Raw genomic sequence first — 12,254 nt, forward strand, 5'->3', positions numbered from 1 at the left:
GATAAACTGATTATCAAACCCACATACAAAAAAAGAGTTGTTTTTGAAATAAAAATTAAACATTTAAACCGAAGTAAAAAACATTCTAAATACAAATAAGTAAATCAGCACAACAAAGCTCAGACTTTTTAGCTCCATAACAGTATTTTCCCACCAAAATGAAAAAAATCAAGACTATGAAAAATGGTGTACTTATTTAATGTCTGAATAAATAAGTGGGAGTTAATATGTAAGAAATAAAATAAGCAGTATCCCTAAACAAGTGTCTCTTCTTACCAGAAAGAATACTGTAGTTTTTTCCTGTTAACCAGATCTCATGATTCTCAATTGTTTTTAAAATACTCAGAAGAATCACTTCGCATATCTCAGTCCTAGACTCTTACATTAAACTACCACCTGAACTGATGTAAAATCATCCCCTTCCCTAAGGACACACAAGAATTTTTATATTTGGGAAAAATAAAAGAACAAAAGAATAATATTAATATGATTAATAATGTTTTAAATTACTATTTGCATTTTTCAATTTACAAAGGAATTAATTTGCAAAAGTTCTCCACTGTTCTAAGTAAAACTAAAAACACATAATTTTGCACAAATTTCCAAATTTGAAAATGAGATACATCTAAGTGAGAAATTTCAGTTTTAGTTTTGCTTCATATTTCAGAGTTGTTAAATTCATACTGGGGACACTAAGATTTCAGAGCTTGAGACTATTACATAAATTTGCTTAATATTTTGCAAATCAAAGAAAGGAAAAATATTAAGATCTAGAGGTAAGACATGTTAATAATATAGAATGTATTGTATTAAATGTATTACCTTTTCTCTTTAAAACTCAAAAGTAACCAACTTCCATAAGATAATTTTTTTTTTTTTAAGATTTTATTTATTTGACAGAGCACAAGCAGGGGGAATGGCAGAGGGAGAGGGAAAAGCAGACTCCCTGCTGAGCCAGGAACCCAATGTGGGGTCAATCCTAGGACCCTGGGATCATGACCCAAACCAAAGGTAGACTCTTAACTGACTGAGCCACCTAGGTGCCCCAACAAGATAATTTTTTTAAGAGGGAAAGATCTGGTCCTGTTTTCCTTTCTTAATACATGATTTTTGCCTTCTAAGAAACATAGGAAATACAGGGTTTGCAATATGCCTTAAGCCAGCATTGATAAAAAGACCACGTAAAACCCCTAAGGTAACCTTAACCTACAAAGGAAGAGATCACTAAACTAGTAGAACTCTGTCCAAAATGTCATGAACTCTGAACCCAGAGAGACTAAACTCAAATCCAGCTCTCTGGCTAATTAGCTTTGTTACTTTGGGCAAGTTATGTAACTTCTGCCCTGGCTTCCTCTATTGTAAAGTGGAGATAAGAACAGTACTTAACAGGGCTGTAAAGATTAAAGAGTTAATATATGTAAACCACTTGGAATAGTTCCTGACACATAGTAAGAGCTATGTAAAGCTACTTTAATGTTTACTGTTTTACCATTACATTTTTACAGTTCAGTTGTGAAGTTTCCCAAATGAAATTTATTTAATTGTACCTATAAAGAATAGGATTTTATATTAAACTGTGATGCAAATTAACACAAGAACCTTAAACTCAATTAATGATGAAAAACCAAAGTATTTTCAAAACAGAAAAACATAAAATCTAGCTTAAAAAATCATCTACCGGGGTGCCTGGGTGGCTCAGTGGGTTAAGCCGCTGCCTTCAGCTCAGGTCATGATCTCAGGGTCCTGGGATCGAGCCCCGCATCGGGCTCTCTGCTCCGCAGGGAGCCTGCTTCCCTCTCTCTCTCTCTGCCTGCCTCTCTGCCTACTTGTGATCTCTGTCAACTAAATAAATAAATCTTTAAAAAAAAAAAATCATCTACCATTGTCACCAGTAAGAAGTAAGAAGTGACACTTTCTCAGGACTAAGGTTTATTTTAATTCTAATTGTTTTCTACCCCCTGCTGCTGCTGCTGCTGCTGCTGCTGCTGCTGCTTCTTTTTCTGGCTACCCCCTATAATATACATTATATTACATCTTATAGTTTAATCCAAATATGTACAAGGAAAACCAAATTTAGGATTTAAGTATATATGTCAGCCTTAATATTACCTAGTTCACATGAACAACCTATATATATATTATTAAAATGATACATAGTAGGCACCCAAAATAAATTTGCTAAAAGACATGTGTTAGAAAGATTACTGCTATTTTCTAAGGCAAATAAAAGCAAATCTAACTAGTGCAAATATTAACCAAGCTAATAAGTTAAAGTGTATCCAACACAATCTGTAGTAAGATCTTTAAGACATTAAGCACTGACTGACTGCCTAGTGGGGATCTGTTAACTTACAATAAGTCAACACTATCTTTTTAATTTTTCTTTTTTTTTAAATTTTCCACCCAAATGTTAGAGTTCCTTATTTTAGTTCTATGAAAAATGCCATTGGAATTTAGAAAGAAAGTGCACTGATCCTATAGATTGCTTCAGATGGTATGGACATTGTAATAATATTAGTTCTTCCAATACATGAGCATGGACTATCTATTTATTTGCATCACCTTCAATTTTTAAATTCTTAAGAGTTTTCTGTGCACATATCTTTCACTTCCTTGATTACATTTATTCCTAGACATTTTACTCTTTAAAAAAAAAAAAAAAGATTTTATTTATTTATTTATTTATTTATTTGACAGAGATCACAAGTAGGCGGAGAGGCAAGCAGGGAGAGAGGGATGGGGGAAGTAGACTCGCCACCAAGCAGAGAGCCAGACGCAGGGCTGATGTGGGACTTGATCCCAGGACCCCGGGATCATGATCCGAGCCAAGGGTAGAGGCTTCAACCCACTGAGCCACCCAGGCGCCCCCCATTTTACTTTTTTTGATGCCACTGTAAATGGGATTGTTTTTTCTCTCTCTCTCTCTTTTTTAAAAGATTTATTTATTTGACAGAGAGATACATCGAGAGAGGGAACACAAGCAGGGGGTAGTGGGAGAGAGAAGCAGGCTTCCCACCAAGCAGGGATCCTGATGCAGGGCTCAATCCCAGGACCCTGGGATCACCACCTGAGCTGAAGGCAGGCGCTTAACAAATGAGCCACCCAGGTGCCCCTGTTTTCTCTTTCTAATAGTTAATCATTATTGTGTAGAAATGCAGCAGATTTTTGTATACCGTTATTTTATTTTGCAAATTTACTTAATTCATTAATTCTAATAGTTGTCTATGGAAACTTTAAGTTTTCTACATGCAGAATTAGGTCACCTGCAAATAGTAACAGTTTAACTTATTCTTAGCAATTTGGATACATTTCTTTTTTCTTTTTCTGTCTAACTGCTGTGGCTAGGACTTCCAATACTATGTTGAATAAATACAGCGAGAGTGGGCATACTTGCGTTGTTCCTGATTTTAGAAAAAAAGGCTTTCACTATTTCACTGTTGACTGTGTTTGTGATGTGTTTGTCATATATGGTCTTTATTATGTTGAGGTATGTTCCCTCTATTCCTACTCTTATTAAGAGGTTTTTTTTTTTTGAAGATTTTATTTACTTATTTGACAGAGAGAGAGATCACAAGTAGGCAGAAAGAGAGGGAGAAAGAAGCAGGCTCCCCGCCGAACAGAAAGCCCGACGTGGGGCTCAATCCCAGGACCCTGAGATCACGACCCGAGCTGAAAGCAGAGACTTAACCCACTGAGCCACCCAGGCGCCCCCTGTTAAGAGTTTTTAATCTAATTTTATGATTTCAATGGGTGTTGAAAGGCTAGCACTATTTACACTTTTCATTTTCTAATTTAAAATACTAATACAGGGATGCCAGGTTGGCTTAGTTGGTAGAGTATATGATTCTTGATCTCGGGGTCGTAAGTTCCAGGCCCATGTGGGGTGTAGAGATTACTTTAAAAAAAAGAAAAAGAAAAAGAAAAACAATACTGCATTATTTAAAAGGAGAAAATAGTAAAAATAAATTTTATGAAGCCCATATTTCTAATAACTGTTTTTGAATATACTAGAAATAACAAAGAAAATACTCTCATTATTTTTACATTTAATAATTAGATACCCTAAAATTTAGGTTGATGGGACCAAATAAAAATATTGAGATGATGATGTGGTTGCCAATCCATTATTCACTATGTTCTCTGTCAATAAAACATATTCACAGCTTAAGCCATATATTCTATATAAGAAAATGCACCTGCATTTCTACGTTAATTAGCAGATGGAAATTCCACCTATTTTCAACTTTATTCCAAATTAACTCCTTGATGCAAATGAATGTATAAGAAAAATAAATTATTCCTAATATTCTTAAATATACTTTGAATTATTTCTATTATTAAACTAGTCTATGTTAACTATTTTGAACTATTCTTCCTCCATTTAAAATAATTTTCAGTTAAAATACCCTGCCACTATATGCAGAACACGAGGTCTTTTAGACAAACTATCAAAAAAGTTCTACCAGCCTTTTATCTGAAAGCAAAACAAAAAGAATGAAGTTATGAAGTGGCTCAGGCAGATCACAGAAACCATCACGCTGCAAGGTACAACTGGTAAGAACATGGAAGAGGGGTACTTTGTTTCTCAAATTTTTAAAGCTACATTTCCTTAAAATATATCCCAGGGTTCAAGAATAAAAATTAACCATGTAAGAAAAGCACAGTAGCAAGTAAAATGAAAAAAAGAAGAAGAAGAAGAACATTCAAAAATAAGTAAGCCAAATAAAAACAGAAAACCTTGTAGGCATAAGCTAATATGCAGAAATTTATTTTAAATTGAGCCCTCAGGCGTACAAGCTAAGACTGCTAAACTAAAAGAGAAATTTTTATAGAAAACTGACAACGATTCCTCTCCTGAGCATTACAAACATACTCTAAGCTATCTTTAGTGATATTTTCGTTTATTTGGAAGTTAGATAAGACATGCAGGCTTTTCAGTAACTAGAAGGTCTGTTAGTATTGGGTAGGAAGACCAGGAGCGCAAACACAATTGCTCCAACAAGACCATAGGATGTTCATTCCATGTAAAGGCTTTTATGCAGCATTTATATCATAATAAGCTAAAGTGATTTTGGAAGAAAGAGAGAGACTCCCTAAAACTTCTCAACTTCTACGTCTGCACAACACAACTTTTTTCAAGTCCATCTTTGAAGGCAAAATAACTTCAGCCTTCAATTTTTTTTTTTTTTTTTTTAAAGAGAGAGATCACAAGTAGGCAGAGAAGTAGGCAGAGAGAGAGGGGGAAGCTGCTGTGCAGAGAGCTTGATGTGGGGCTCGATCCCAGGACCCTGAGATCATGACCTGAGCCGAAGGCAGAGGCTTAACCCACTGAGCCACCCAGGCGCCCCCGAGCCTTCAATTTTAAAATCTGTCATAAACTTCTTATCCTAAAACTCATTCCTGTGACACAAATGTATTGAAATGAACCATTAAGTACTATATTGTGCTCTCTGACCTACAACTTTAAGGGAACTAAAACCGACTTCTGAGTGCATGCACAAAACTTCTTTATTTGTAAAACCTGACCTTGGAAAAATCACCAATTCCTAAAATCTTGATTTCCTTATTTGTAAAATGAAGGAGTAAGTTTGAGCTCTATGGTTCCCTCCAGCTGTAAACTGAGAAATCCATCTAGGTTTAGACTTAGACATGCCCAAGAAATAAAAAGTTCAGAAATGAAAAAAAGGTTGAAAAAGGGCCTTGCATCAATCCAAATATAAGTCTATCTATGGAACTCCCCTGGCTAAAAAAAAAAAGTCTACAAACCTGGAGGTGAGGAAACATAGAGAGCCAGCCCATACTCACTCTCACTGGGATTAGTTTTTAAGGATGCCAAATGATGAGGCCACGATGAACAGAAGCTAGAGTTTCCAGTATAGGTGCTGGGGAAGAGGTATGGGTAAGGAGCTTTCCAAAGGTCTTCCCTCAGCAGTTAGATAAGGCCTGAAAGCCAACCAGAAGGGTCCTTCTCTGTGGCTTGCAGGACGAATATGGCCACACTCCAAAGTCCTATGCTAAAAATAGCTGAAGGGAGCAGCTCAATTCTGGAATGAGTCAAGGTCTATGCTATGCTTGCATATGTATATGTATCATAAAATGAGAGAAATTTTTCTATAACTCACCAGTCAAAAATGAAGCAGACACTAAAAGCTATATTTATTCTGTTCACTTAAGTACTAAATTTCAGAGCACAATTTATATTCCAGAAGCTGCTTACAGAAAAACATTTGCAATCATATGCTGGACACCACTAAAAACATCAGAAAAAAAAATTAAAATTATCCAAACCTGTGTCTCAAAATACACCTCAGATCACAAAATTTGAGAAATGGGACACAAATCACTATGAAATCCAATCTCTTCATCTTAGAGGTGACTAAGAACCATCACAGAAATTTAAGAGAAACCTAAGTCTCAAATGAGAAAAAGATGGTTTTTAGACTAGTCAGTTAAGTGTCTCCTGGTTTGGCTCAGGTCTGATCTCAGTCATGAAATCCATTAAGCAGACTCCAATCTCAGCAGGGAGTCTGCCTGAGAGTCTCTCCTTCCCCCTGCCCTTCCTACTTCTGCCCCCCCACCAACTCAAATAAATAAATCTTTAAAAAAAAAAAAGAGTAAAGTAAAAACAATAAAGAAAAGTGAAAGAGTAATAGTCGAAGAGATAATGTAGTATAATGTCTGGCTTATAAAGAAATGGGAAGAAAAATAGAAAACTTGTCAATATAGGAAAAACAAAGAAACAATTTATGAGACTTAAGGATAAAGATACATATGCACACTGAGTTCAAGCAAAGAAAATGTACTTTTGAAATTACTAACAGTGCATTCTTTAGCAGGAAACAAAATTTCAGTGATAATAAAATTTTTGCCAAATCTGGGGCTAAAAATCTCCCAAGAAACTCTGTCCTCTGTCATAGCAACTGTCCTGTAAGTAAAGCCTATGCAGAAAACAAAGGTGATCGTGCCAAGAATATCTGCACTTTTACCTCGGCCGCGCGCATCCATTCTCATGGGAGAGAGAACACAAAAATGACAGGACGTCCTCATGGCCTGTCAGTTAACAAGACCACACAAGCCCCATCTCTAGCAGTTTCGTGTGCCTGCCACCTGTTAGCCCGCTCCAGAGAGAGCCCCCCGAACTGTGCTCCAGCAAAGAACTGGGAAAGCCTTTGTTGTTCCCTAACTACGGAAGCTACCAGAGTTGACTCTAACACAACGCCTCAAGGCAAAACTTCCCCCAGGATGGATAAATCGGCCCAGATTGGGACTTTCGCTAAGCCCTCCTCTAGCTAAGAAAAGGCGGGAGAACCCCAGGCGAAGCACAAATGTCACCTACTAGTCCCAGGAAGATATAGGGGTCGAAGGTGATGAAAGTAGGGGGACGGGACCTAGGACCCCAGAAAGACAGGCTCAGTTTCGCAGTGGAGGAGGGGAAGCACAATGAGCAGGTGGGCCGTCCTGCTTCGGCAAAGAACGGCGAGATACCAGGGAGGTGCTAGCAGGAGAGCCGGGCGAAAGCGAGAGGCAGTGGTAAGGGAAGCGCTGACGCAAAAGGCAAGAAACCCGGGCTTGTAACCGGTGGATGAAGATGGGGAGGCAGCCAGGCGAGAGGTGCGCGGGGATCGGCAAGGCTAAGGCGAGGTGAATGAGGCGAGGCCGGCGAAGGAAAGGGCTGAAGTAAGGGAAGCACTGCAGGGACAAGGGACAGGCAGAGCGAACGCCCACCCACAGGGACCAAGACAGAACTTTTGACCCGTCCCCCTACAGGCTGCATTCGACCGGCCGCATTCAGACCCTGTCTCGGCGGAGACTCACTCTAAGGCTGCAGAGGCCCCAAAGCAGGACATGGGTACTGGTCCAGACTCACAGCAGAACCAAGCGGATGGAGGAAACCGCGGCGTTAGCGTGACCCGGATGCGCATCCCTAGGAACCGGAAGTCAGAGGCCAGAGTCACCGCACAATCCACACCTCGTTCCACCAGCAGCCTCTGGGCGCATGTGTCAGGCCTCACGGGGCGGGGCGAGGGCGGATCTAGACCCCTCCCAACTCCACCCTCCCGAGAGCCCCGCCCCTGGTTACGGCTCGAGGGGAGCCTGGAATTGGGTAGTGCGGAGAGGTGGTGCTTGGTTGCCAGCGGGCAGTGGTGTTGTGGCGCAGCTGAAGCACAAGCAGCCCGGATAAAGAATATTTTAGCATTCATATTTTTAGACTTTTTTTTTTTAGACTCGTGTAAAGCCAAAGCGATCGTGAGAAGAAATGCCGATGTATGTGACAGATTTAGAAAAACTGTGGGTGGAAGAATGGGTGAGAAATTCTGGAAGACACTGGTAGGGAGGCGAGTCCAGGGTGGTGTTTCAATCCCCAATATTAGCTTATTTCTAAAATTGTATTACTGGTACAATGACTTCTATTTCGTGCCCATTATTTTATGTCAGAAACAGTATTAATGCTTCGCTAACTTTAAATTACTGCCCAAATATGGGCAAGGAGCCAGACTGAATTCAGGTATTGCAGGGGCTTGAGATTTATTCAATTTGAGGGCCCTGTTTAAAAAAAAAAAATCCAAAATTACAAATACAATATGAGGTATAAAAATGAATCTTTGGGGTGAGAAAAGAAATCACAAATTAGAAATTTTAAAAACTTAACAAATACCACAAAATTCAGAAAAATTACCCACTATTTTGAAACTACTTGATACACCTCTAAAACACTTTTTTTTCTTTTTAATTAGGCTCCAGTCCTGATGTAGAGCCCAGTGTGGGGCTTGAACTCTCCACATTGAAATCAAGACCTGAGCTAAGATCAGGAGTTGGATGCTCAACTGACTGAGCCTCTAAATTACTTTTTTTTCTAAGTTTTTGGCTGTATATTCTTTGATCACCTCCTCCTATGACAACAATTTATTAAGTAATGTCATTTACTAGGATCCTTGACTCCTCTCTTGCACCCCCACATCAAATTCATCAGAGAGATCTTCAGAATCTGCCATCAAAATTTGTTCAGAATCTGACCAGTCACTGCCTCTCTTGGTAAAAGACACAATGTGTGACTGCTCTTTTTTTATACCCTACTTTTCCATGATCTATTAACCCTGCAGCAAGCTTCTGTTAAAACTTTAAGCAGAGGGGTGCCTGGGTGATTTAGTGGGCTAAAGCCTCTGCCTTAGGCGCAGGTCATGATCCCAGGGTCCTGGAATTGAGCTCCACATCAGACTCTTTGCTCAGCAGGGAGCCTGCTTCTCTTCCTCTCTCTCTCTGCCTGCCTCTCTGTCTACTTGTGATCTCTGTCAAATAAATAAATAAAAATCTTAAAAAAAAAAAAAAACCCACAAAACTTTAAGCAGACCATGTCCCTTCTCCAGTGGACTCCTCTTTTCTTTTCTTTTTTTAAGATCTTAATTATTATTATTATTATTATTTTTTTGAGATAGAAAGAGCAATGGAGAAAACACAAGCAGGGGGCAGAAGGAGAAGAAGCTGACTCCCCACGGAGCAAAGAGCCCAGTTCAGGACTTGATCCCAGGACCCTGAGATCATGACGCAAGCCGAAGGCAGATACTTAATGGACTGAACCACTCAGACGCCCCTGGACTACTATTTTCAAGTGGGGGGGAAAAAAAAGTCTTTAAACTGGTCTAGAACCCCTCAACATGTGACACCTCCCTACTCCCCCAAAGTACTACTAACCTCATCTTCTACTCCGCATTGCCCCTCCCCCATCTCAAGGCGTATTGGTCTTCCTGCTCCTCCTCAAACCTGCACATAAACTCAGGCCCTTCGTGCTTGTTGATCTCTCTGCCTGGAATGCTCTTCCCCCAGATAACTGATCATTCACCCTGTCACCTCCTTACATTTTTGTTCACATGTTACCCTCTTCATGAGAACTTCCCTGCCACTGTGTTTAAAACTGAGTCACCACCACCTTCCCTGCACCTCCTAGCCCAATTCCTCACTTATTTTTTCTCAAATAACATTATCCTATCCAACAATTTGCTGGTCAGTTTGGCTAAATGTCTTTCTCCCACATATACACACCCAAAATGTAAGCTCCAAGAGGGCAATGGTGTCTGTGTTTTGTTCACAGGTGTATTTCGGCACGGAAACAGAGCCAAGCACTTTGTAGGTGCCCAATAAATGTTTGTTGACTGAAAAGATAAATTGCCCATTTACTTTGCTTTTGCTCATGTGAAACCATGCAAGCTGAGCCACCAGTTCCACTGGGGGGAGCCCATGAGTAACCAATGTGCTATTTCCCAGAACAGTTTTTCCTAAACCATATGCACGTACAGAATTCTAGAACGGGGCCACAGAAAAGCATACAAATTCCTCCCGAGAGCAAAGAATGTTGTATCTACTAACAGTAAAAACCCTCCAATATCTTCACAGTCCCTTAAGAATAAAATCTAAGCTCTAATCTATGGTCAACAAAGCACTTCTTGACCTGTTCTCCCTAACTCTCAGATGTCATGCCTAGTCTCCCTTCCCTGACACAGTTCCAGCCATCCTGTCCTTTCTTCCTGTACAAACCAAGCTTTCTTACCTCAGAGCCTAAGCACATACTGTTCCTGCTCTTCTCCAAACCTTCCAAGGACTAATTCTTTCTGCTACTCTCAATTAAATTCAGCCCTGAAGACTTCCCACAGGCCTTCCCTGACCTCCTGTCTGCTGTCTAAAGTAGTTCCTGCATCCCCTTCCCATACCTTTTCCTCAGAGTCCCTACTAGTATCTGAAATTACCTTGTTTAATGTCTATCACTAGAAAGAAAGCGCCACAGGTGTCTGTTCTTTTTTAAAGATTTTACTTATTCCTTTGACAGAGAGTGCGAACAAGCAGGGGGAGCGGCAGGCAGAGGGGAGGAAAACAGGTTTCCCACAGAGCAGACAGCCTTATGTGGGACTTGATCCCACGCCTCTGGGATCATGAACCAAGCTTAAGTCAGACCCCCCAACAACTAAGCCACCCAGGCACCCTTATAGGGGTCTTTATCTCCCTTGTTCACTGCGGAATTTTCAGTACTAGAAGAGTGATTGGCATATAGTAGATGCTCAATAAGTAAAATAAATAATTACTAATATTTATTGAAGCTTTGCTCTGTCACTTACTGTACATAGTAAATATATGTGTTCATATTTCTCTTTCAATCATCCCAACAAACTTGGGAAGTGTTATGATTATCTCAGAAAACTGAGGCAAAGATAGGTTAAGGAGGGGCTCCTAGGGTGGCTCAGTTGTTTGGGGAGTCTGCCTTTGGCTTGGGTCATGATCCCCGGGTCCTGGGATCAGGCTTTGTTCAGGCTCCCTGCTCAGTGGGGAGTCTGCTACTCCCTCTCCTTCTGCCCCTCCCACCCCTTCGCTCTTGTATGCTCTCTCTCTTTTAAATAAATAAACAAAAATTAAAAAAAAAAAAAAAAAGATAGGTTAAGACCACACAACTGGCAAGTAGCAAACCTAGGACTTGAACCCTGGTCTGTGTGACTTCAGAGACACAGGATTGGTGTCTCAAACTACAGGAAGAGTTTATGTAGCCATGTATGAATTCATTTTACTTACTAGTTTCTGTTCTCTGATTTCATGAATCTTTACTTGCTGTCAGTCAATAGAAGTCGAAATGTTTATTGTTTGTTTGTTTGTTTGTTTTCCTGACCTCCTGCACTAATCTTGGGGACAGAGCTAAAGAAATATGCAAAAAAATATGGTTTTATTTGAGTTGGGTGTAAGTAGATGTTTGTTACATTATTTTCTGTAGATTTGAAATATTTCAAATACTTCATTCAAAATTTAAGAAATGCTATTAAAGAATTAATTAAAGAACAAAGGCTATTAAAATAGCCTAAAATTGGGACATCTCGGTGGCTCAGTCAGTAAAGGGTCTGCCTTTGGCTCCGGTCATGATCCCAGAGTTCTGGGATTGAGCCCCACATTGGGGTCCCCCAGGCAGGGAGTCTGCTTCTCCCTGTGCCCCTCCCCCTGCTCGTGCTCACTCACTCTCTCTCAAGTAAATAAATAAAATCTTTTTTTAAAAACTATGAAATAGCTAAAAATATTACAGCCAGGTCTTTTTTTTAAAGCTTATTTATTTATTTTTAAGTAATCTCTATACCCAGTGTGGGGTTCAAACACATGAGAGTTGCATGCTCTTCCAACTAAGCCAGCCAGGTGCCCCTATAGCCGGTTCTTTCTAAACAAATACAGATGCAAATCAAAACACAAGCCTAATCACACTGAAAGTATCTAAAAATAAGATCTGTAAG

General features: G+C 39.7%; 1 protein-coding gene across 3 annotated transcripts in view; it reads right to left on the reverse strand.

Annotated features, from left to right (window-relative positions):
* Nucleotides 1-7,960, reverse strand: part of EYA3 (EYA transcriptional coactivator and phosphatase 3) — a 109,637-nt gene extending 101,677 nt beyond the window's left edge. For 2 of the 3 annotated variants that reach the window (XM_045064047.1, XM_004741038.3), the window contains exon 1: nt 7,816-7,960. The gene's annotated coding sequence lies outside the window, so the exon portion shown is untranslated. The remainder of the gene's footprint in view (nt 1-7,815) is intronic. The other variant, XM_004741040.3, reaches the window with a different exon arrangement.
* Nucleotides 7,961-12,254: the final 4,294 nt, after the last annotated feature.

The sequence above is a fragment of the Mustela putorius genome, unplaced genomic scaffold, assembly GCF_011764305.1.
Source record: "Mustela putorius furo isolate JIRA1106 unplaced genomic scaffold, ASM1176430v1.1 tig00003853_pilon_pilon_pilon, whole genome shotgun sequence".
Taxonomy (NCBI): Eukaryota; Metazoa; Chordata; class Mammalia; order Carnivora; family Mustelidae; genus Mustela; species Mustela putorius.